The 23,883-nt window shown below is 39.9% G+C and overlaps 1 protein-coding gene across 1 annotated transcript in view; it reads right to left on the reverse strand.

Moving 5' to 3' along the window:
- SVIL (supervillin) overlaps positions 1-23,883 on the reverse strand; it is a 146,965-nt gene that overhangs the window by 111,442 nt on the left and 11,640 nt on the right. Inside the window, exon 2 of the mRNA XM_082498916.1 lies at positions 4,302-4,390. The gene's annotated coding sequence lies outside the window, so the exon portion shown is untranslated. The remainder of the gene's footprint in view (positions 1-4,301; positions 4,391-23,883) is intronic.

Raw genomic sequence — 23,883 nt, forward strand, 5'->3', positions numbered from 1 at the left:
AATTTAGAAAGCTGTTACAATGTATTTGTGAACCACCACTCCAGTGAGATAATACAGTGTTAAAAAAATCCACCATAATGTAAGTGAAAAAATCTATCTGATCAAAAGATATCACAACCCTTCGTTAACTTTGATCAAACCATAGGACAGCCTAAAAAGTACATTTGGAAGGAGAGAAGGGGGAGGGGGAGAGCAGTCTGTTTTTTTCTGTACTGCAAAATCCTTATGAACTTGCAGTCAGATCCTGAAAGGCGAGTTTCTGTATCTTGCAGCATGAACTGCTGACAGACTTGATATCTATACTTGGGGATTCAGCAAGCACAGTGAATGAAACACTGGTGTTCCTTGTCTCTGATAAGAACTACCTTTTCTAAATAAAGCATGGACATATTAGGCTACTGTCTCACCATGTTAGTCACCACTAGATAACCTAAGATTCATAACTCTGCGATAAAACCACAAGTGTATTTTGGAAGTGTTGCTTGTGGTTGTTGAAATAAAGCGAGTACTCCCTCTCCTCCCTCCCTCTGTTTTCAGAAAAGGTATCAGTTGCAAGCCTCAAACACCAGGGTTTATAGAGCCACTAATGAAGTTAGAATCCACAATTCAAAGAAATTAGCAAAAGCTAATACAATTGAGTCATCACTTCTCAGATTTCTTGACCTTCTCTTGCTTTGCATGGCTTCACACCAACACTCTTGAGACATTACAGTTTGAGGGAAACAAAATATTCCTAAAGATGATAATTTCTGACATTTCCAGTAGGACACTGCAATAAAAGCTTTGGAAAGAGGCATGAGTAATTCAGATCCTAGAAACAAACCTGAAATCATTCACTGAATGGAAATTAGGAAGAAATGACCCAGGCGGACAGGCTGCTCATCAAAAGCCTTACTACAGAAAGAAGCATTCAGTGTCAGAAAGGATGTCAGACTGAACGGATTAGTGGTTTCATCTAAAGTTTACACCTCTCAAATAACCAGGATGATGTTTTGTTGACCATAATAAATAGCTAAGGACATTTGGCAAGAGCCCAGGCCAAGCGCATGTTAGTTCTGAGAGTGACATTGGGCATAACTTCCATTCTTACCAATAATTATCAATTTGGTAAGAGATGCAGCAGTAAGGAAGATGCTTTTGCCCTGTCCCTATCCCACCCTTCCTCACCTGGCACAATCTTTACTAAAAATTCCCAGTGCTCTAAACAAACAAAAAATCAGTTTTGAGTATATCTTTAAGTACTACAATCCCAAAGCCTGAGAGGATCTGTATGAAGAAAATCGCAAAAGACCAGTCCTTACCAACAAGGTAGAAGGTGAAGAGATGGTACACTTTTAAGCATAACTGAGGACCTTCACTCTTTACACAAGATGCCAAGCTAACCCAACACTAACACTTCCAACACTCCACTCGGCCAAACCGAGCATGAGTAATATTGCCAGAGAACACTAGGCACAACAGGTACTACGCCAAACACATTTTAACAAAAGTATTCTCATACATTGTATAAGAGCAGACCACTTTTAATAGAATGACATTCCCTGTAAGCTTGGCTTTTGCAAGAAGTCTAGTACTATGTTTCTGCAGCAGTAAAGCGCAAAAGTTCAAGCAAATTGCTCTCAAAACAGCAAAACAAATTAATTTCTGGGTCAGCAAGAGATTGTGAGGTTGTGCATAGCATTATTTTTTAAAACAGTACAAGCATTAATAATTCAGCTTACAAAGTACTCAGAAAGGTAGCTGAATTGAAACCATAGTATAGGGGAACAGTCTTATTGACATCTGAGAAAATAAATAGGAAATAAATGTTTTTGCCTTTATCCTCAGAAGAGAGAGGAGGAAGCTTCCGGCTAGGTTAGAGAGAACACAGCACAGGTGTTCAACATGTGACATTAACCTGAAGGATATTGCTGCACTGACAGGGGATTTATAAAAACTGGACATCCCCAGTGTTTCAATTCTAACCTAATTGCAGAAATGAAACAATTCTCTGTTTTGCAAGCTATGCTAGACAGCAAGAGTTGGCTGAAATTTCTGTAATCAAAAATAAACCTGTAATAGAAGTAAGACTGCATGTTTCTTCATATATATAAGCAGGGCTGCTAAAGTGTCCAACAAGACAGCACATGAACTTGCACATGAAGCCTTGGCTTTGCTGTCTTTTGTGAAAGTTACACAATGCAGGTAGTACATGATAAATGGTATGCTGCTAGCAAAGCCAACACATCGTAAATTAAAAAAACAAAACACCTGTTCATAAACTGTGTCTACTGGAGTCCTACGAAAAGAGAGTATGTGACCCATCTGATCATGCCCCGCACATTTCCGAGCCTCTGAAGTCAACTGTCTTACCCAGATGCAATTCCAGCAACAAAGTAGAAAGCTAGGTCATGACCTCCAGAAATCACCAATTTTCTTCTATTGTTTTACGGTCCGATAATCTGGAGACAATGTAATTGCTTATTGAATATATATTATAAGCCAGTTATGGGCACAGTAAATACTGCATAATATTTCAAGATGCTGTGGAAAAACTTAAACATGTTCATCTGAAGATTATATATCCAAATAGCCTGTGGTTTAGTTATGAGACCAGCTATGTCTTATCTTAATCACATTAAGTCTGTAAATTGCATAGAATTAACAATCTCTGATTGTTTAAATTGTCTACTAAAATAATCCTCATGAATTTTAGTTGTTTCTTTTTTTTTAAATACAGACAGAATATCCATCCACATGGTCTGACAGCATCATCTTCTGAAGGTTGCAACCATTTTATGATGGTATATACAAAGAAGCAAGTTCAGCAAGAAATTTTCTGGAGGTTCAACTTACTTGAGTCTTTGCTGGAAGAAGTTATTTAAGTACATATTATCCTTAAAAACCTAAATTCACAGGACTGTTTACATAATTTTCAGGACATGCTTTAGTCTTGCAAGAGCAGGCTACTTCTGCTCACCTTCATTAAATTATTCACTGGACAGAAAGTATACAGCTAATAACTGTGATGTGAATATGCTTGCTGTAAACATTTTTTGAGGAGATTTTATACAAAAGCTTTAATTCAGAATTGTTGAGATTCAATCCATTTTTTCCATGACCATGCTCCAAACCCAAATCTTCAGGAATCAAGGTCAGGCTTTGCTTTTCTACTGCAAGCCCTTCCAACTTTTCAAGCTCTCTAGCATGTGTAAGAGTAAGCACTGTCTCAAGTCCCTCACGTGTTTGGTTTTCTTTATTAATAAAAAGTTAAAACCAGCAAATTAAGCTTTTATTTAAATTTCCACTCTTTGCACTGTGTTCCCTCAACCTTCAGAAGCTATGGCAAGTTGCAAGGAAAACAGTTCTCAATTTTCGAACAATAACTGAAATAGAGCCTACCATACCTCCGAGAAAAAAACAGGCTACATGTGGCGAGAGAAATAGTAGGATGACAGCTCCTTCCAGGCAGTATGGCCAGAATTAGACATCAGTTCTGTTTTAGGGAAGTTAAGAGATAGGTCGTCTATATATTATTTTGCTGATACAAACCAGTGAGATCTTCCTGATCATGTCCAAGAAATCACATCTCTCCACTCACAAAAATCACACAATTCTACAAGAGCAAGATTAATCCCAAACACTACACAAGTTATGGGAGCTCTGCCTTTATGGGACTGACAGAACCTTCTAAACAAACTTACACATGAAAAAAGGTCCCTTTTGGTTTTGGTTTGTGTTTGCTTAGAGAAATGCTTTCCCATCACCAAGAACTGAAAAAAAACTGAATCAAATTTTAACTGCAAATATATTACCAAAAGTCTGCAAAATGAAAAGTGGACAACATGAAAGGTAGAATACAGATCTGTAATTAATTAAAATATTACATTTTAAGGAATTGTCCATAGTCTAGAATGGCTGAAGCTATTTTGTTATGCAAGAGTTGGAAGAGAGAATGATAGAAAGGCTGGAACAGGAGATCCATCTCAGATGTCTCTTGCCTCTCAGTGCATACTGAGATGAAGTTTTGGGAACTCTTATTGTCATTGTTATTTTCATATTGAATAAAATTTCTTCTTAAAACAGCATTAGCACTTCCTAGGTATTTAAATACCAGCCAGCTTTTCTGAAGGTCCTAAAGGCAACTCTAGGATCTTAACTATTATACCACTGCATTTATTAATGCTACATATGTACTAGGAGGCACACACATATTCTTCTTTGAATATTTGGTACAAACAACTCCAGAAAAGAGAAAAAAAAAACCAAACAATCCATAGTTCATGGTTCACATCTATATCCATTTTTCAGCACAGGCTCACCTTAAATCCCAACCATCCAGGCCTGACCCTCTAGGTAGATCTGCATCACCATGTCCAAGTGGCTCACAATCCAATAGGCAGTCCTCCTCCTAAAAGAAATAAACACAAAAAAGTATGGGTAAGAAGCACAAATGCACATCCCAGGATATGAAAACAACTTCAGAACTACCAGGCAGTTGCACAAAGGGGATGACCTGATTGACTACAGGGAATGAAGTAGTTTAGAGTATATTGCTACCTTGCCCATTGATATAGACAAGATCATCATCACAAGCAACAGCACTTTTCAAAGCCCAGCTATTGATGGACTGCAGCTATATTCACAAGGAAAGTGACGTCTTGCAAGTTTGATAGGAACCCTGAGGAACTTGGCCCTTCAGTTACTACAATCTGAGCCTTTAACATGAGATATACATTCTTGAACTCCAGTTTCTCTAGAAATGCTGAGCTTTCACTTAACCACTTCACAGAAAGTAGTCTGGATTACACCTTTCAATAAGGTCAAGCATCACTGAAGACAGCAACAAAACAGCAGCACCTACCAAAAGACTATTACCCTCAAAATCTTTAATTTTAAACATCAGTGGATGCAACTGGAAGAGCCAGCTCTCTTCCTAGAACCACAGCAATCAGGAGACAGACTTGAGACCTCTTCCAGTGGAGAGAAATCGACATATCAGGTCCAGCTCTGTGGGCAACATGTGCCACGTGGCCTGATTTTTTATCCCCACACCTTGAAGTACAACTGCTTTTATTTTCTTCTTTGGCAAACAGAAAACATATCTGTCTCTGTCTGTAACACTAATTGCTTTCCCACAGGGTGATTTAGCCCATGTGGAGATTCATGTTGATGCAATATCCAAGTTAGGTTGTTTTAAACTAGCTGAATTATCCAGGACCACGTTGTCCTTAGGATGCCAATCCCCTGAACTCATAAAAACCCACAATAATCAACAAATGTGGGCTTGTTACTCTATTCTGTACCACCAACACAGTTGTTTTTTTCCACAGAGCAGTGAAGAGTTCTCCAATGCAGACCTGGACTCCATGAAACAGTCTGTGCAGCTGAACAGATTATTGTCTCCCTCCTGTAGAGGTAGAGCTGGTATCTAAACCAACGTTTTTCATTCTTGCAGGGTAAGGTTCAGCTCACCTGCATATATATTTTAGGTGCCAAATATACTGCTTTCACTTTCACAGCTGCTTTATTAAACTTTGTTTTTTAATCTATAAAGAGGCATAAAATGAAGTCATGATGTCCTACGCAACCAGAGCAACAACTGTTAAGACCAGTCATGTCACTGTTCTGCTTCCACTACAGCTGCTGAACATATCAGACACTAATAACAGCACCTAGTGAAGAGGTCAAAACAAAAATAATTCATTGAAAAGACAGAAAGATAGATAAGACAGGAATTTTGCCCACGTTGGGAAAAATTCTGATTTTATAAGACAAGCAAACCCCTAAACATAGACTACCTTAGAGTCTATGGGAACAGATAAAGCAGCAATTCAGTCTTCTACCGAATGTTACGCAGCTGTTCACACATTTTCACGAAGACAGTTTTTACAGTCTACCCACATTTATCTTTGTATTTCAGGCAGGAAACTAGCCTAAAGTTCCTAGAATATGGCAAACCACACGCTGTTGTTTTCCCATTTCCAACTTCCAAAAAATTAAGAAAAAAAATTAAGCTTGTGTCCCTCCAATGTCAAAAGGACAGGAAAAGGAAATAAATGTTTAGGACTCTTTGTTTGTTGCTTTATGACTTGTATCACATCAGTTCTGCAAAGCCATCATCTTCTCAGGCTTTTCAAAAACAACCCAATGAAGCCTGACACCACAAAACTTAGAGATGTTTTGATAAGGCCGCATTCTGCACAGCCTTGGTACATCTTCATTTCTTACAGAGAATAAAAAAAAGCGCAGCCTGGAAAAAACTGGGAAAGAGGTAGAGGAGTGCAACAACTTTCCTGTGAAGCCAGGAATCCTCACACAGAGTTCAATTAAACCAGAGTCTAACACCTCCTTCACACTATCTCAACTGAGGTGTCATCCTTCTTAATGCTCCAGAGGCACGTAACAAAACATACTGGGCAGCAACCAAGTGCAAAAGAGATTTTCAGACTGCTGGTTATGCTTTTACAGTGTTCCCTCCCACTTCCAACCCCACCAAAAAGAAAGGCCACAAAGACTTTCACTGGTCCAGGTGAACACTGGAAATCACTTAGAACAGCAAAATTCTGGTCTATGCCTGCACTTACCCTCTATATTTTTGCTAGCCTGTAAACTCTTAACATCCCATGTTCTTATTTTTCTTGCTTTCCAGGCATTTTGGAAGAACCCTACACAAGAGTAACAGGATACAGGCACTTTTGTTTGTAGCCAGTCCTCTTAGAAAACACATTCAAGAGCTCAAACGCACCCTGCTGTTGTTTTTTCCTATTCCACCATCTTACTTAAATTGTGATGTAATCTGCTCCAGTCAGCAGGACTCTCCTTCAGTGAATTTCTCTCCCATTTGACCTCACATAACACTCTTGTAGTTTGACCATCTGTTCTAGTCCCCCTGCTCAATTATGTTTTCAGAAACAATCTGCTTTTGTACATTCCAGATGTTCAAAGAAATTACTTTTCCGGAGAACTGAAGATGACCCGCTGAGGTGACAATCACTACAAGTATCATGATAAATCATGCCTGACTATACTTCCCTCAACACCCAAAAGTGAAGCCAATTCGCCTGAAAGTTACCAGCTCAGTGCCCAGGAACTTGACAACTACACATGTAATAACAGGTGTATGTGCAATTCTCCCACCATGTCCTTAGTTAGTACAGTGCACAAGTTAAGGATGACTCCTATAAATAACATGGCATATAGAAACATATCTGAACCAAAAAGTCATGTTATTGCAATGCAAGATTAATGTTTGAGGTGCACATTGGAAAAACTGTGTGCGCATATTCATGTTTACCACATTAAAGTGATGCTATTGATACGTGCCAAATACTCCTTAAGCAAGGAGAATTAAAAGCAGGAAGCTCAAAAAAGCCCTTTAGCCAAGAAAGTCATAAGACATGTTAATGTGAAGTTTTTTCCACAGTAGTAGGCTACAGTTTCTCTTAGAATCTGGTTTCAAATTTGATGAAATAGGATTCTGCAAGAAACTCTACACCACCTCACAGAAGCTCCCGTCATACACTGACCTCTAGTGTAATAAAGACTCAAGACATGAGACATCCCTTCAAAGCCTTAGAAAAAATAGCAAATTATTTTCCCGACACTCTGAAGGACACTTTCATGCCATAAAACAGACTGAAGTCAGAAGGGCCTCACAGGATTACTCTCAATTGTTTAACACAACTGTAGCATGTGTAAAAGAAGCTACATTACTTAAATTGTTCTACGGATGTGAAGTTACTGTGGTGTCTACATAAAGTACTTTACATCAAAGCTACTTTTAACTACTTTGAACACGAGCTTAATTTTACACCTAAACATTCTGGATGTACAGAATTGTTTCTTAACTACAGCTTTACAAAGCTCAATTAAAAAACATTTCAAATAGAAACACTCAGCTTAGGCAAGTCCTGTACCAAACAGATCACAATTAGATCAGCCCAGGTTCTGTATCAGACTTTCGGAGGGCATGTGGACGGAGCTGCTGCTCAGATGTACTTATTGTAGCCAGCACTCAAGACAAGAAGTCTGCTGGAAATGCGATATAAAAATCCTCATGGATCCTCACTCACTAAAGACACAGGGCTTACAGAGTCAGCTGGGGTGGTGGTCTCTTACAGAGCCCAGGCAAACTGGGGTGGGAGAGTGGCTGGTTGGTTTTGACCAACAGCTTTTGAAAAGAAAACTAAAACCAAAATAAAAATTAAGTTCATTTCAAAACTATCAACTTAAAACCCAAAAACATGTGTGTGCCCCTCAACATTAACAATTAAAGAATCCGCATTTTGTTACCAGCTAACTATAGTTTTATGATAAAAACTATGCAATAAGAAAGTCTAGCAAATTCAAAGACAGCATTGCTGAACAGGACAATTAAAACAGATGCCCAAATTATTTAGGGGTTGTATACTATTTCTGTCTACTCCCTAAGCACCTTTCCTAAGCACCTGACTCTGGACAACAAATCCCAGAGATGTTCCCTTTACTTCAGACCATTTCTTACGCCCCCTTTAAATGCAGGGCATCATTCAGAAGCTGTTTCCAAGCGAAGTGACATTTTCAAAGCGTCCAAGCTTTCCAATGTCTGTGCACAGTGCCTCTGAAATGCAGGTGTATGTGGCTATGTTGGAACAAGAGCTTTTACATATGGTCTAGAGCAGAAGCTCTTATAAAGGGAAATCTCTTTTGAACAAGGTATTAAAAGCTTCACAAATATTAAGTTCAAAAAGAGTACAGTACAGCATGAAAACAGCTATCATAATTTCAATGTATGAAGGAAGTATTCAGAATTCATTTCAGAGACAGATGTTTGAAACTAAGTTCAGATCAACTAAAGAAGGTTCTTTATGTTTGTGCTCCCAGATTCAAGTCTATGAAGAAAACCTTGAAAGTAAGAACTGAGTTTTTAAGACTGGTTTCTAGCTGTGAGTACCAGAATTCAATAAATCCTTGTCTGTAATGACAAAATCTGAAAGAATAGCTTTGCATTATGTTAAAAAAAAATATATCTCCTTAATGATGTGTTCAAACCTAAACATAAAAAGTTTCAGGCCACTTTTGAAATACAGGCGTCATTAGGAACATGACTATTAGTAGCTACCACACTTACCTTCTGCACAGCAGTGAGCTTCTTGCCACACCAACAATGAATTCCACCTCAACATGTGACCTGCATTCTGAAGTCTGCTTTTTGGATGTACTGCATCCTGCAATCTACACCTGGCAGCCTCTCTTGTCGGACCGAGGTGATACCACCAAGTATACCAGTCGTAATGAAGTACAGCACCTTTCATGCAATTTGGTAAGCAATCTAGAAGAACCGGGATTCCTAGCTATTGGTCCAGAATTCTACAAGTCAGATCTTACACATAAGAATTGCTTTTCTTTTACACATCACAGTCATTTTATAGCCAAAAACTATCACTCCAGTTATAGCATGGAGTCAAACAGTAGCACTCAGGATTTACCAGGATATCAGTCGCTAAGTCAGGTCATTTCAGGCAGAGTTATGAATAAGATTAATGTTTTAATATGAGAGATCCTGGTCAAAGCCACTCAGCCACACTTCATTTCCAATTCAAGTATGCCAACACAGCCAGCTACTTACCTCACATACAGCCCATACATCACTTAGACAAGGAATTATATCAAGAAATCCCTTATGCTAAACTGTAATTTCTACCCAGAAAATAGTTTGCCACTGACTAGGAAAGCACAATACCACTCTCCCAGTCCAAAGGGGGCAACAGTTAATGCATAGAGCACATTAGATATACCTCTGAATAAGAAGTGCATGGAGAAGTGTGTGAGGGAGCTCTGATGGCTTGCACAACAGAACCTTGCCATTGTATTTGACAGAATGTGTTCTTCCAACTATTTTTTCCCTGAATTCTTGTATTTAATTCAATGCATGTGGTGGGGGAACGACTTTTAGATCAGTGGTGTGCATCAGTACACAGATGTTCCACATTTGTCATGTCACATGAAGCTTGTGGCTAACACCCAACCATTAAAAGTCTAAAAATCCTCCTACATAAAAATCCACATGATGCGTTTGTTCCTAGAAAAACATCAGACAATATATTAGATTGTTGGAGACAGATTTCTCCAATATTGTGTCCCCCCCTCCCCCCCTTTCTTTTTTTTTAACTGCAACAAGCTTTCTTTGGTTTCAAGAAATAAGTAAAAAAAACCCTACAGAAATTAAGTCAAATGGTAGCTTGAGAAAATTTGCCAGAACCAGGAGAAAGCCCTTCAAATTGAATTAACTGTACTGCATTGTGTAAAGAAAATGCACATACGTTACATTTAATCATGTCCAGAATTTTTTTTGGATAGTCCTTTTTCTAAACGACTGTGTAAAAACATGGGAGTGAAGCAGACAGCTTCATAACGAGCACAGAGCTCTAATCTCTTCACTCAAAGAAGTTTCCTAGTTTATTCCTTCCCAAATGAATCCCAACAAAAAATAAGGCACAGAAACTGATGTTACAATACATGACCTAAGCTCTACCCTTGGACCTTTACCTTCAGCACTGCCTTACTGATAAGAAACACTGCTCAAAATGCTGCATCTGTTAAAAATTTTGTGTGCCCTGGAATAGTCCATTCTAAATATTGTATTAGACAATTGATAAAGTGTCATGCTGCAGATTGCGTGTTATCAGGCAACTGTTTACTGACTTATTTTTTACTGGCAATATAATACCACATAAGGATTTGTTTCAGACACTAATTCCTGAGCTATCTTTATTAGGGCAGTAGCCCTTAAACATAAATGGATCACTGTCTATACAAAAATCAAATTTCTAAGGGAAAGTTACCTGAAGGTACCTAGGTATTCCTCATGGAATGCACCCAGCTTACACATGAAGATCTCCAGTTATGACCCGATCAATAGGCTTGGATTTTGGCATACACTAGAAAGCATCTATTAGTTCCTATATCAATATTTGCAAGCAAACAATAAATTGAAGTAGAATAAATCTAAAACCACTTCCTAACAGTTATTGCATGTGACAGACCTGCGGTCCGCACCCTATAACACAAGAGAGATGGTTTCAATTTCTTGTTGACAGAAGCTTGTGTGACCTTGAAGAAGTTGGTCTGTGGCTCCACGGCAATCTCAGCCAGCTGCTGGCTGCCAGATTCCCACTCCTCTCCCTGGCTGCGTGACTCTATCCCTTCCCTTCTTCACAACATATTTGACCCTGCACTGACTCATTTCAGACCAGCAACGATAAAAATAATTCAATTGCCTCCTTATGCATTAAACACAGATGACTCAATACAGGGTCAAAAAAGCAGAGAGGTGCAAAGGGGGAAGCTCGTACATGTGGGTGAGAACACAGTAGCTAGCCCCCATAATCCAGCTCCCAGTCCATCATTCAAAATAGAAAGAACTCTCCTATTTCACAGGGGTCTGGTGAGGATGAATAACTAAGAGTTAAAAAGGCACCAAGACTCATGTTAACTCACTGGAGCAATTTTTTAGGTTTTTTTTTAGATTTTTAGATTATGTGCCTAAGGAAGGGAATTTTTTCCACAGAATACCCATTTTTGGACAAGTCTTTGGCTCCCATCACCCAAATTTCTAAGTTGTCTAGTGACTTTGAGTCAGAGACTTATGAAGCTTACAGAGGGATCCGTGTTGAGGCAGGAGGCCCCAGGACAAGCCTCCATTTTGCAGGAAGCTCCAGTACAAGGGAAGTAACAGGGAACAGGCACTGAAGGGGCCTTCCCTTCTACAAGTCTGCACGCTCAACAAGATCACCACTTGCTGCTGTTTCTGTGATTCTTTCTGTATTTGGGTGCGGAGCATCACACAGCAGATTTATCTGAACAAGTGCAAATTCCTGTATCCGTAGTATGCAAGGAAAAAGCAAGACATAGTCTTCAGGATGTTCCCTAGATAAGATGTCCTCAAAAGCTGAATCTCATTTCTCTCAAGAAAGGGAGGAGGCACAACCATTCCTAAGGCAACCCCAAAGGGATGCTACAGCTTCCTATGATCTTCAGTGCAGCAGGTGTACCTCTGTTGCTGTTAGGGGCTGGCTACCTCAAAGGACAGAAAAGACAATCCATTAGAAAGTTCACCAACTCCATGGCTGAACACCTCTTCTCAGCTATCTCTCCTCCAACACCTGTGTTCTGGGCAGCATTTTTTTCTAGACTGCTGCAAGTGTTGTTTTCTTCCCAGTTCTTCTATCGGTACAGCTGTCTTAGGTGGCAGAATTAGATAGGATGCATGGGATCAGAACAGGTATGTGTTAATATTACTAAAGCAGAACCAGAAATGTCATAGCAAATGTTCACTTTATTAGCACAGTTAGAATACAGCAGACAGAAAATATCTAACAACGTGTATTATCTAGCAGAATAAGCAGCAAAAACCTCACTCAACATTTAAAGGCTATTTTGAACAGAAGATTACAAAAGTGACCTGTTGGAAACACCGCTATATTGGTAAAGAAATTCAGCGCATATCTAACAGTAAGTTTTTTTCTTAGGTGTTCTTTCTACTACTGCCCTGTATCTCCTCACACATACTTTAAACAATTAAGTAGTAGCCATTAACCCATCTGCAAAACCTTAAGTAGCCCCTGGAGCTTTTAGTCTCCTTGTTTGTTTTATGAAATCACATCACAAACAATCTGGTCTTGTTCCTGAGCTAAGGTTTGGAAGTTTTACTCACTTAGTGGACAACATAATTATGGTACAGATTATCTAGTCCTGTGGGATTCGCATAGTTGCTTGCTAACTGTCTCTGCTATTAAAAAGTTTATGTTGCTTATAGTTTATTTATGGACTTAGGTTCTTTATTTTAAGGTAGCTGTCTCAAATTATAGCTGAGGTCTAAGAGAGCAATTTTGTGGTGTACTTCATTGTAGCCAATAGCAGCCATGTTAGTCAGTAATACAGCCATGAATAGTGTAAGTAGAATAGAAGAGTCTGAATTTAACAGAAGTAACATCATTACCATTCGATTTGTCAGTTTTGCATAAATCTGTTCAGAAGATATCTATGCTGTTTGGCAGACTACTGAATAAACAGTGGGGGGAAAAAAAGCAAGCACGATATGCAGCTCCTGTTGTAGAGGAAAGTTCCATATGTTTATTACAACACAAGAAGCACTTGTGATAAAGTGTTACATTTTCAGAGTGAAGCAGTCTGTCTACACTGAAAAATTCAGTTTTGAAAATGGAAGCAAGTACCATAAGCCAGAACACCAGTAATGCTGGAAGAGCCATAGTTTGATTGCTTTGCATGACATTTAGCTGCTAGCAGCAAGAAGCTTCCAACAGAACAAGTGACAGAAGTATATCCTTGCCTCATGTAACTCCTGGGAAAGCAGGACTGTGATTCTCACAGCATGTTTACTGTGATCACCACCTGGAGGGCTTATCATTGCTGGCAAACTCAGTCAACACTTCTCTCCTCCCGCCTCACAGCTGGGGAAGGCATCTGAACAAGAGCAGACCTCCCCATTTCAGACACTTGAGAAACTGCAGTGCAGAGACACCATCTCTGTTCTGCCCTGCACAGATATGTGCCCTCTTGCTTTTCCCCAACTCCATGCAAATTCATAACCTACATGCTTAGGGTAGATGTTCAGTTTGCCGGTTAGCCAGCATCAGGTAAGTACATTTTCTGAAACACAGACAAAGGGCTACAATATAAAGGGTAAATTTGATTTTTTTTTAATTGTTTTACGTTATCTGAGTGACTTCTACCCTGCACTCGCACAGCTCTACTCAGTCAGACCTTGGTTATAAATCAGCATTGTGCATATTTGCAACATGCACTCTTATTGAGAGTTATCTCTGACATGTGAGTGTGGAAGTAACAGGGGGGAGAATCTCTTCTGACAGAGTGCCCCAGGACAGAAACAGTGGCCAGAAACATGTACTGTAGTTAGAGCTTCAGTCATGAGTTCAGAGGGAAAATCATATTGCTTGAGCTCTCTTAGGCACACTCACTCCTTAATCTTCAGCTTGAATTCCTTCCTCATCTTTTACATATCAATTAGATATACGAAAATAAAAGCCAAGTACTAGCTGCATAAACTAGTTCATCCCCCAAATCCAATTTAAAAACAGTAAAGTGCAGCGATTGCCACATGCTGTAGACAGTACGAGTGTAGGTATCCCAGTGACAAATAGTCTAAATTCTACACAGGACACTGTGTACAGGTTTCAGTGACTGTACATTCAAATAACTTCAACAGCTTTGTCTAAGATACACCTGGCAAACAGAAGATTCCTTTTACATTTGTAAACCAGCTGCCATTGATTCAAGTCACAGTAGTCCATCTTGAACTTGTATCCTAACTTAGGCAAATACCGATGTCTAATGAGACTTGCAGTAAATTGCCATTCTCAATCATGTATCTGAGCAAGAACATTTTCAACTTTCAAAATTTTCTCATAAAACCCCTAGAAGTAGAGCACACCTGTAATTAAATAAATGCCAATCTTAGCCAAAGTAAAATATGATCTTAAATTTAAAGGTTTCATTATTTAATAAGCTCCTATACAACTAAAATGTGACATCAGAGCTGGTTCCAATAGTGTTTCTCTTAGCTCCTTTGGCAGGGGCATCGATTATTTAGGACATCTGAAAGGGCTGCAGAACCAAATTATAATGTTCTTAGACTTGTCGAGTAGTAACACTTAAACCAATGACTGCTGCCAAGCTAGTAAGTACTATGGAGCAGATTTCCATGTATGCTCATTAGATTGTCTTCCAAGTTCTCAAAATGAACTTTTTGAAACATTCTTTCAGGATCAGAGACATCTCCATGTTCTGATTTCATAATAATAGCAGGTTTTTTTTCTTCAGAAGACACATTTGACTATGCTGCAGATTACAGTTCTTAACCACCTCTTCAAAAAAACACATATATTCAAGACTTCATTGCCATAAGGTAACTTTGATTTGCCTAGTTTCTCTCACTTCTCCAACTCTTTTCGCTGCCATTTTACCTCCTTATGGTAACTTAAGTTTATGGCATTCGAAGTACCTGAAATTTCAGCGTTAATACCAATCACTAAGGTATAGAGAATCGTTCCTTCAAACCAGAGTGCATTCCCTTTCTCCAAAACAAATCAGCTTTCACCTGCTTTTGGCAATTTTGATACTTCACCGTCTCCCTCAGCACTTAAATATAGGAGAAATACTGAAAATCAGATGCATCATTCATCTCTAAAAGGGTTTACAAACAAGGTCCTGAGCACATCTTAAATGAGGAACTGCTCAGTCTCCATTTAATTTAGTTAGTCCAAAGCCATTAGTAGCATAACACATTCACTGCTTTAAAGATGCTGAACTTCTTGTATGCTGAGAAGTGGCAGTTATCACAACTGTTTACCACAGGACTGCAGAGGAACAGACTTGCTGCATCAAGCCGAGAAAGCAGCAGGTAGCAAGGGAGCCGACAGCAGTCTCACCACTGGAATTCCAGCTCATCACAAGCAACAGTTGCAGTTTCAAACTTGCCAGCGCTGACAAAATGGATAACAGAGACAGGTGTCCATTACTTCACTTTAAGGATTAAAAAAAAGACAAATCTTTAAAAAGACAGTTCTATATGTAATAATTTTCCAATATTGAACAACAAGTTTTTCAAATTAGTCTGCAAGAGCTTTTATTTTTTGGCCCCTTTACTTGTAGAGACAAAATTTGCTGAGACAATATCATTCACATAATTTACCCCCTCCTTCCAAACTCACACCGCTGCCCCACTCCAGCAAAATTATTGAGCAGTGCACAAACCTAAAAATGGAATATATATAAGATGTTCATGCTTTCTTTTAGCCAGAAAACAAAGATACTGCAAATATGGCTAAAGAAGATTTGGTAGAGGTCAGGCACAGGTAGAAGTGCTGGAGTGGTTGGCAATTCCAAGTTCTTGGCCAGCCAAGTTGGAAGTAGGAAGTCCAGGAATGCCCTATACAAATAAAAAGTGGGGGAGGGAGGGAAGGACAAATTGCATTTCAAGTCTTTGCTGAATAAAAGCCTTCTCACTTGAATTGGGCAATGAGAGTTGATTTCAAAGTCTGCAGCAGTACAACAGACCAAGTTTCCATTAAACTGGTCTCCATGTGATCCATCACATATCACACACTATAAAAATCTGGCAGGTAACTATGATTTTCAGATTTTCAGTTACATTCGGCTTTACTGTAAGATTTGCTTTGTGCAGGAGTGTTAGCACATGCTCCTTTTACATCTCTACAAAGGAGGACTCAAATTTGGGCTTGGCAGAGATAGTAGTGAAACATTGGCATTTCCTGCCCAAGCTAGACTAGCAATTACTACAAATTCAGTGGGTCAGCACAGCAATGGCAAAATTGCTTTGCGTATCTGGATAAAACCAGGAGCAACAGAGTAACCCCAAAAGTTTTAAATGAGAAATAAAGCTGTGCAGCTCTTGAGAGACATAAAATAGAAAAGCAGACCCTTAAAAGTATACCTGCTTTCCAGCAGCTCTTTCCCTAAAACTAGCAAGAGGTCACCTAATTCAGAATCCTATATTTCCCTCTCCTTTTTCCCACAGTCATCTCTCCTGGTCAGGTTATTTTATACATCATGCTAAAATGCAGAAGCACATCATCCAACTCCAACAGAACACAAGATATCTTGGCTGTTGGGGCTATGTGGATCAACTGGACATGGCCTGAGTGTCAAGCAACGAAGACTTCCTAGCAAGTTAGGGAGGAACATACAGCCATAAAAAAAAAAGAAAAGAAAAACACCCAAACACCCAAGAACAGACCAATGACAGACCATAACATCCAAAGTAGAAACAGTTGAATATCCTACCAAAGATAACAGTCACAACTAATTACAGTCTCCAGAAAGGCAAAATTCATAAATGGAAGGAATATTAAAAATTTAGCGCTCTCAGACAAGGCAGAAGGACATGAGTAATGCTGCATGGTCATTAACCAGTAGGTCGTGCACTGGCCTATTCAGATCATGTCTTAATGTATTCAAGACACATTCCCTGTGTTTAGGTTTATCTCCTGGGCTTAAGCATCTTGCGACAGCATGACTGAAAATATCACCCTCATTAATGAAATTAATTTCATTACAACAAATTCAATAAATGCAACAAATCCTAAAGTTTAAAAAGATATTTTTCTAACAAGACAACATAATTAGGGACATATTGGATTCCTGTAGCCTACTGCACTTCTGTTCACCTGTGTGAATTTTCAAAAATGCTCAAACCTGTTAGTGACAACATTATGCTACACTGGAGAACAGAGGAACTCTTACAGAACTATAATCGTCTTCTGATCTGCAATGCCTCCAAGCATCTCAGGTTCCTCAACAACAATTGAGAGAGCTCTCTTCACTGAGCAATTATGGAACAAGACTGAAGACTTACACACGACAGCGAGAGCTGTAGTCGAAAACCCCTCCCCAAGGTTTTGGAAATGCATAGTGCCATACAAGAAAGAAACAGAAATGAGGCAAAGGCAGCAGACAAGATGCAGCAAGACTCTCAAGCGCCTAGGACAACTGGAACATAAGAGTGATTCTTGTGAATCAGGTGCACACACAAATACATGCTTGTTCTAAACAACAGCACTCAATACAGAAGCTATTAAGAGGATTAAAAAAACCCAAACCACAATACTCAGGTTGCCACGAACAACCAAATAATATCAGATCTTCTGCTCAAAGTGTTTGTTTTCTTCCCTTTCCTTGAATTTGAGCACACTATTTAAATAGAATGAAACAAATACATGGTGTAATTAAATCCGGAGAAAATATAAAGTAATATTTGTGACCATAATCCAAATAGTGCCAACTAAATTCTAGCAGCACATTTCAAGATAAGGATCCTCCATGTCACATCCATTACGTTAAATATGTTGGTGCTGCGAGACATCAGAAATAGCACTTGAACAACTAGGGTGCTGTAAGCAGTGCTCAGCTAACAAACCTTGCAGCTCAGCAGTGAGAGCACCTCTGCTAACAATTAACACTGAAACATCTCTGAACAACATGGACTTTGCTATGGAGATACTACCTTAACTTTGAGTCTACATCTCAGATCTGCATTATGTAATACTTTGGACAATAAGATCACCAAACAATAATGTAAAAAAAAATTAATGAGAATCTTTTCAGGATGCTCCTCAAAATGAAACCTGTGACTGAGGTTTGTTCATACACAAGTACAGTTCAACACAGTCAAGCAGTCACACCCTGCGCATTGCCAGATGGCTCTGAAATTGATTTCATCCACCTGTAATGCAGAACACCCTCCCAAGCCTAGAGCTTAACACAACCATGAGTCTTCCCTTTGCACAGTAGAAGGTACCAGAATGAACCGAGAAATCAAATTTTTTTTTTTTTTTTTACTTTAACTCCAATACTTCAATTTACTCTATAACAAGCAAAAGTTTTGTAAGATGTGAAAGAACATAAAGCCTTATTTATTTTGGTCAAAAATGTATATATGAATTATCCTGGAAAAGGTACTGATAGTACAGCACTGCCTTTTCTCAAACACTGAGGCAATTCAACACCTGCAGCAGCCAGAAAGAGCCAGCTCAGGTGTCCTTTATAAACAAAACTTAGCAATAATCCGGAGATCTTGGTCTAGAAGATGATGTCTTAGGAGACAAGACTCCTGTACTGTGATGTAGGTGTGCAGGGCCAGTCACTGGCAGTCAACTTACCAAGCTGCACCAGTGATGCTACAAATTCAGCAGGCAGAAGCAATAGTTTTGTTAAACTCAGCTGGCAGTTCCTAGGAAGCCAGCACACTTGGAACTGACAATCCACCAAGCTGTCCTGTTAAATCCAATTACTTTGTTTCAAGCCAATGTTTATAAATAACTGGCTTTTACCCTAAATTCAAGTGGTTTTGAGACATTAAAAAAATCCTGGAGTTTATGCAGGTTGTCATAACTCTTTTGTTGCCAAATATGCATTGGTGGCACTATTGAGCAGTTACAGAAAAGGCTAGGAATCAGACCATTGCTGGGAATGTTTCCATCCAGACACTTGTATTCTGCTAACTCAAACAAGACACTTGTCGTCTTTGTGCCAAAGCAAATCCCCAATTGCAAAACTAGGTGGAAAAGCAGGCCTTCACTGATGATCACAAGCCAAAGCCGTCAGCTTCAATAGCACATATTACTCTCTAGTAAACTTTTAAGTACTCAACCCAAGTTTAACAAAACTTCCCAAAACTTCCTATGTTGTTTGTATTGACCCAAATATAGTTATTTCAAATCTCCTTCATCCCCAGCATTTCTTCCCCATTCTCTTTAATTTACTCCCCAGTACAGAAGAGACGTGCTGTCACCATGACTATTGTAACTCCGAAATACAGCAGCTCATGTTGTCTTTAAAAGACGCTAGATGCTCTCATAGCATCTTTACAATCTGATGGACAAGTAGAGGATCTGCAATTTTAGATTAATAACAGTCATACACAGTTACAGTCCAACAGAGCCAAGCAACACTACGCAACTGCAATAGTTTCTGGCCTTTCCCAGTTGTGATTTTCCCTGAAAAGTGTAAAGTTTCCTTTAAACAAACAACTTTAAAAAAAAATAATGTGGAAAAGGAGCCAGAAACACAAAGGGGAAAAAAAATCCAATACCAGCATTTTAAGCTTCAAATAAACACTACTTCAGCATTCAATTTGAAAGCTTTTGATACGTCAAATCATAGCTGAGATATGTAATAGGAAAACCCATGTTCATACACGGATCCATGTTAGATGAAATGAACTGTGAAGAGCACATATTTTTTGTCCAGTCTGACTCTGACTCACCTTGCCCCACCAGCATGAAGAACAAGGCTCTAAAGTCAGGAGCTGATCTAGGAGCCTTCTGCCACCAACACTCACTTCCTACTCCGTTCTCACTCCCAGCTGGCTTGATCCCCACTGCACTGGCTCCCACATGCACTGGAGGTCTGAGAGCGTCCTTGGTTCACTAACACAGCAGAACACTGGTTGCTGGGTCACACATGAAAACCAGAGACAAAGCAGCTTACAAAGTTGAAGGAGTGGACTACAGCCACCCCAAAATAATCAGCACAGGCATACAGATGGCAGCAGGAAGGAAAGGGGGAAATGGGAGGAGTAGGGAGCTGTTAGACTCATAAAACTTCATCCCAAAAATGGTATATTGCAAAGCCACACACACATAAAGAGTTGGCCTGAAAACTGCAATACAGATTTCAAAGCTCATTATGATTTCCTCTATAACAAAATTTTCAGAGTAGGGTTTCAGGGGAAGAAGGGAAATAATTTCTCTGGTTTACCCTGCAAAGTCTACCCCTTCTGGAAATGACTTCTGAAGCTCCACAGAGTAACCTCATTATCCTGTACAGGGAATATTCAATCATACTGTAATAATATTGTAAATAGCATTTACAATAAAAGTGTGCAAAGTGAATAGCTGTTGGGACATAAACTATGACTGAAATGGCAGCCAACACTGAGGTTACCGCAAGGGAAAGGTCTCAAAGTCCAAGGAAGTCAGTATGCAAGCCATGGTTTCCAGATGCAAGGAAGCAAGCTGAGGGTAACACACCAACAGGATGTTGCTAGGGCTGGATCCCAGAAGCCTCGGTGTGTGCAGCAGGAGACAGTGTTAACACTGTTTGTGAGAAGTGTGAATTTATTTTACGTGCACTCTTCCAGTACAGAAAGGAAATTGAACAGAAAGGAAAGTTAATTTGGCCTAGTTTAGCGAATTCTTAAAACTCTGCCAAAGCATTGTCCAAACAACACAAGACATAGCTACTGGCAAGTTCCTGCTCTCAGAAATCACAGACTTTCAAAGAGTCATTTAACCTCTCTGTAGCTTTATTTATTTGCAGTATTTTCAGGTTGCAGAAAGAGCAACAGCTACATAGGTATAGTATAAAGGCAAAAATTGTTCAGGCTTGGGGAAATCAGACTCTAGACACATCATGACAGATGTCCTGCCTTAAATAGCAGCAATAACGTTCCAGTACTTGAGAGCCCAGCTAACACTCCAAAATAGCAGAAAGTATAAAACGTTACAGAAGCTGATGTGATAAATCTGTTTCAAACAAGTAGCCTGCTCTGCAAAGAAAAAAATCACTTTTATCACTGCTACCTTAGGTAATTTGCTACATCTCCACCTATTGTTCTTTCTTCTTTCATTAAAAAGAAAAACAAAAAGAATGTGCTGTGTAATTTGAGTTATACTCTTGATGGTGTATTTGAAAGGAACAAATTCAGGATGCAGTTCTCAGTTAAGAAAGGGAGGTTGACCTTAGGTGAAGTCTGCAAAACTGATCATTTGAAATCCAGAATACAGATTTAAAAAAAAAAAAAAAATATCTATATCTATATAGATTAGGAAGACCATGTCATAAAGAAAGAGACCGGCATAAAGAAAAAGAGGTAGTTCAATATTGTCTCAGTGAAGTGATACAAGTAATTTTTCAAGTCACCTGAACCTCCCAACCTGTAGTACATGTATCACACACTAGTGGTATGCAAGTCACATTGACATTGCACACAAGTGTTGGCCCAGTGTTGCTAAGGAGCATGCACAAGCACCCGTATCTATGTATGTGTGTGTGGACACATGTGCATGCATCCACGTGTCTACACTGACTGGCACTGATCCGGGAGCTACCCAACCGCCACAGGCAGTTTCAAGTACACCAGTTTGAGAAACCCTAACAAAGCAACTCATCAAACACATTGCTGTATTTAAGACAGGGTTCACGTTGAATTGCTACAACTGTCATACTTAGAGGCTTGAGAGGGTAAAACTAATTGATGAATAAGGATGGTCTCGACCTGTAGGTATCTGACAAGTATCCAAGCCCCAGTAGCACACACAGTGAGTACAAGTGACTGGAAACATTTCAGCAAGTGATCTTCTGTTGATCAGAAGAGTAGCATATCTTACAGCAGCTCTCTAGAGGCCACACCAAAAAAAACCCTAGAACATTCTGAACAACTTTAATACACAAAACTAATGACTGTTTTACAAGAGTTAGAAGTTTTCCACAATAAGAATTTGTGGTTTCCTGTGCAAGAAAGAATGCCAATTCATACCAACTTGTTCATGGAAAAGGTTTTTTTCAGGACTTCCTTAAGAAACTAACTTCTGTAACACCAAGATTACTCACTTTGTTTCAGCAGAGACTAGCATGATTATAAATTCTCATGTCAGTCTTTGCATAAGAAACATTTAATTAAGTAGCATTTGTTTTATTAGAAGGATACTGTCTACTATTGCATCATGAAAGTATATTCATTTATTACTCTAGGAATTTCACATGCCTATAGCACGGCGAGCTGTAGGCAATCCAGGAGACTCCTGGAATGCATGGAAGATAGCTTCTTAAGCCAAGTGATAGACAGCCCCACCAGAGGAGAGGTGACACTGGACCTGATGGTCACTAATGCAAGTGAGCTAATTGGTGACTTCAAGATTGGAGGCAACCTGGGCTGCAGTGATCATGCACTGGTGGAGTCTGCAGTCCTGAGGGATATCGGTCAGGGCAAGAGTAAAATCAGGACCCTGAATTTTAAGAAAGCAAAATTCCAGTTCTTCAAGGAGTTAGTCAATAGAACCTCCTGGGAAACTGCCCCCAGAGACAAGGCAGCAGAACAGAGCTGGCAGATCACAGAATCATAGAACGATTTAGGTTGGAAGGGACCTTAAAGATCATCTAGTTCCAACCCGCCTGCCATGGCCAGGAACACCTTCCACTAGACCAGATTGCTCAAAGCCTCATCCAGCCTGGCCTTCAACGCTTCCAGGAATAGGGCCTCCACAACTTCCCCGGGCAACCTGCTCCAGTGACTTACCACCACTATAGTGAAAAATTTTGTCCTAATATCTATTCTAAATCTACCCTCTTCCGGTTTGAAGCCATTACCCCTCATCCTATTGCTACACGCCCTTGTAAAAAGTCCCTCTCCAGCCTTCTTGTAGACACCCTTCAGATACCAGAAGGCCGCTACCACCTGAGGAATCTGAACATACAGAAATCTATGGGACCTGACGAGATGCACCCTGAGGTCCTGAGGGAATTGGCTGATGCAGTTGCCAAGCCACTCTCCATGATACTTGAAAATTCATGGCATTCAGGTGACATCCCCAGTGACTGGGAAAAGGGAAACGGAATCAAAGAATTTTCAGAGTTGGAAGGGACCTCTAGAGATCATCTAGTCCAACTCCCCTGCTAAAGCAGGATTCCCCAGAGCACATTACTCAGGACTGCATCCAGGCGCGTCTTGAAAATCTCCAGAGAAGGGGACTCCACAACCTCCCTGGGCAGCCTGTGCCAGTGCTCTGTCACCCTCACCGAAAAGAAGTGTTTCCGTGTATTTGAATGGAACTTCCTGTGTTCTAACTTGTGCCCGTTGCCCCTCGTCCTGTCACTGGGAACCATTGAAAAGAGCCTGGCTCCATCCTCCTTCAACCCACCCTTTAGATACTTGTATGCCATAATAAGGCCTCCCCTCAGCCTTCTCTTCTCCAGGCTAAAGAGTCCCAGCTCTCGCAGCCTTTCCTCATAAGGCAGATGCTCCAAGCCCTTAATCATCTTAGTTGCTCTTCACTGAACTTGCTCCAGCAGTTCCCTGTCCCTCTTGAACTGGGGAGCCCAAAACTGGACACAGTATTCCAGTTGTGGCCTCACCAGTGCAGAGTAGAGGGGGAGAATGACCTCCCTCGACCTACTGGCCACACTCTTCCCTATGCAGCCCAGGATTCCATTGGCCTTTTTGGCAACAAGAACACATTGCTGGGCCATGGATAATTTACTGTCTACCACGACCCCCAGATCCTTCTCCTCAGAGCTACTTCCCAGCAGGTCTGCCCCTAACCTACACTGGTGCCTAGCATTCTTCCTCCCCACGTGCAGGAC

This window comes from Vanellus vanellus (assembly GCF_965231255.1).
Source record: "Vanellus vanellus genome assembly, chromosome: 2".
In the NCBI taxonomy this organism is placed as follows: Eukaryota; Metazoa; Chordata; class Aves; order Charadriiformes; family Charadriidae; genus Vanellus; species Vanellus vanellus.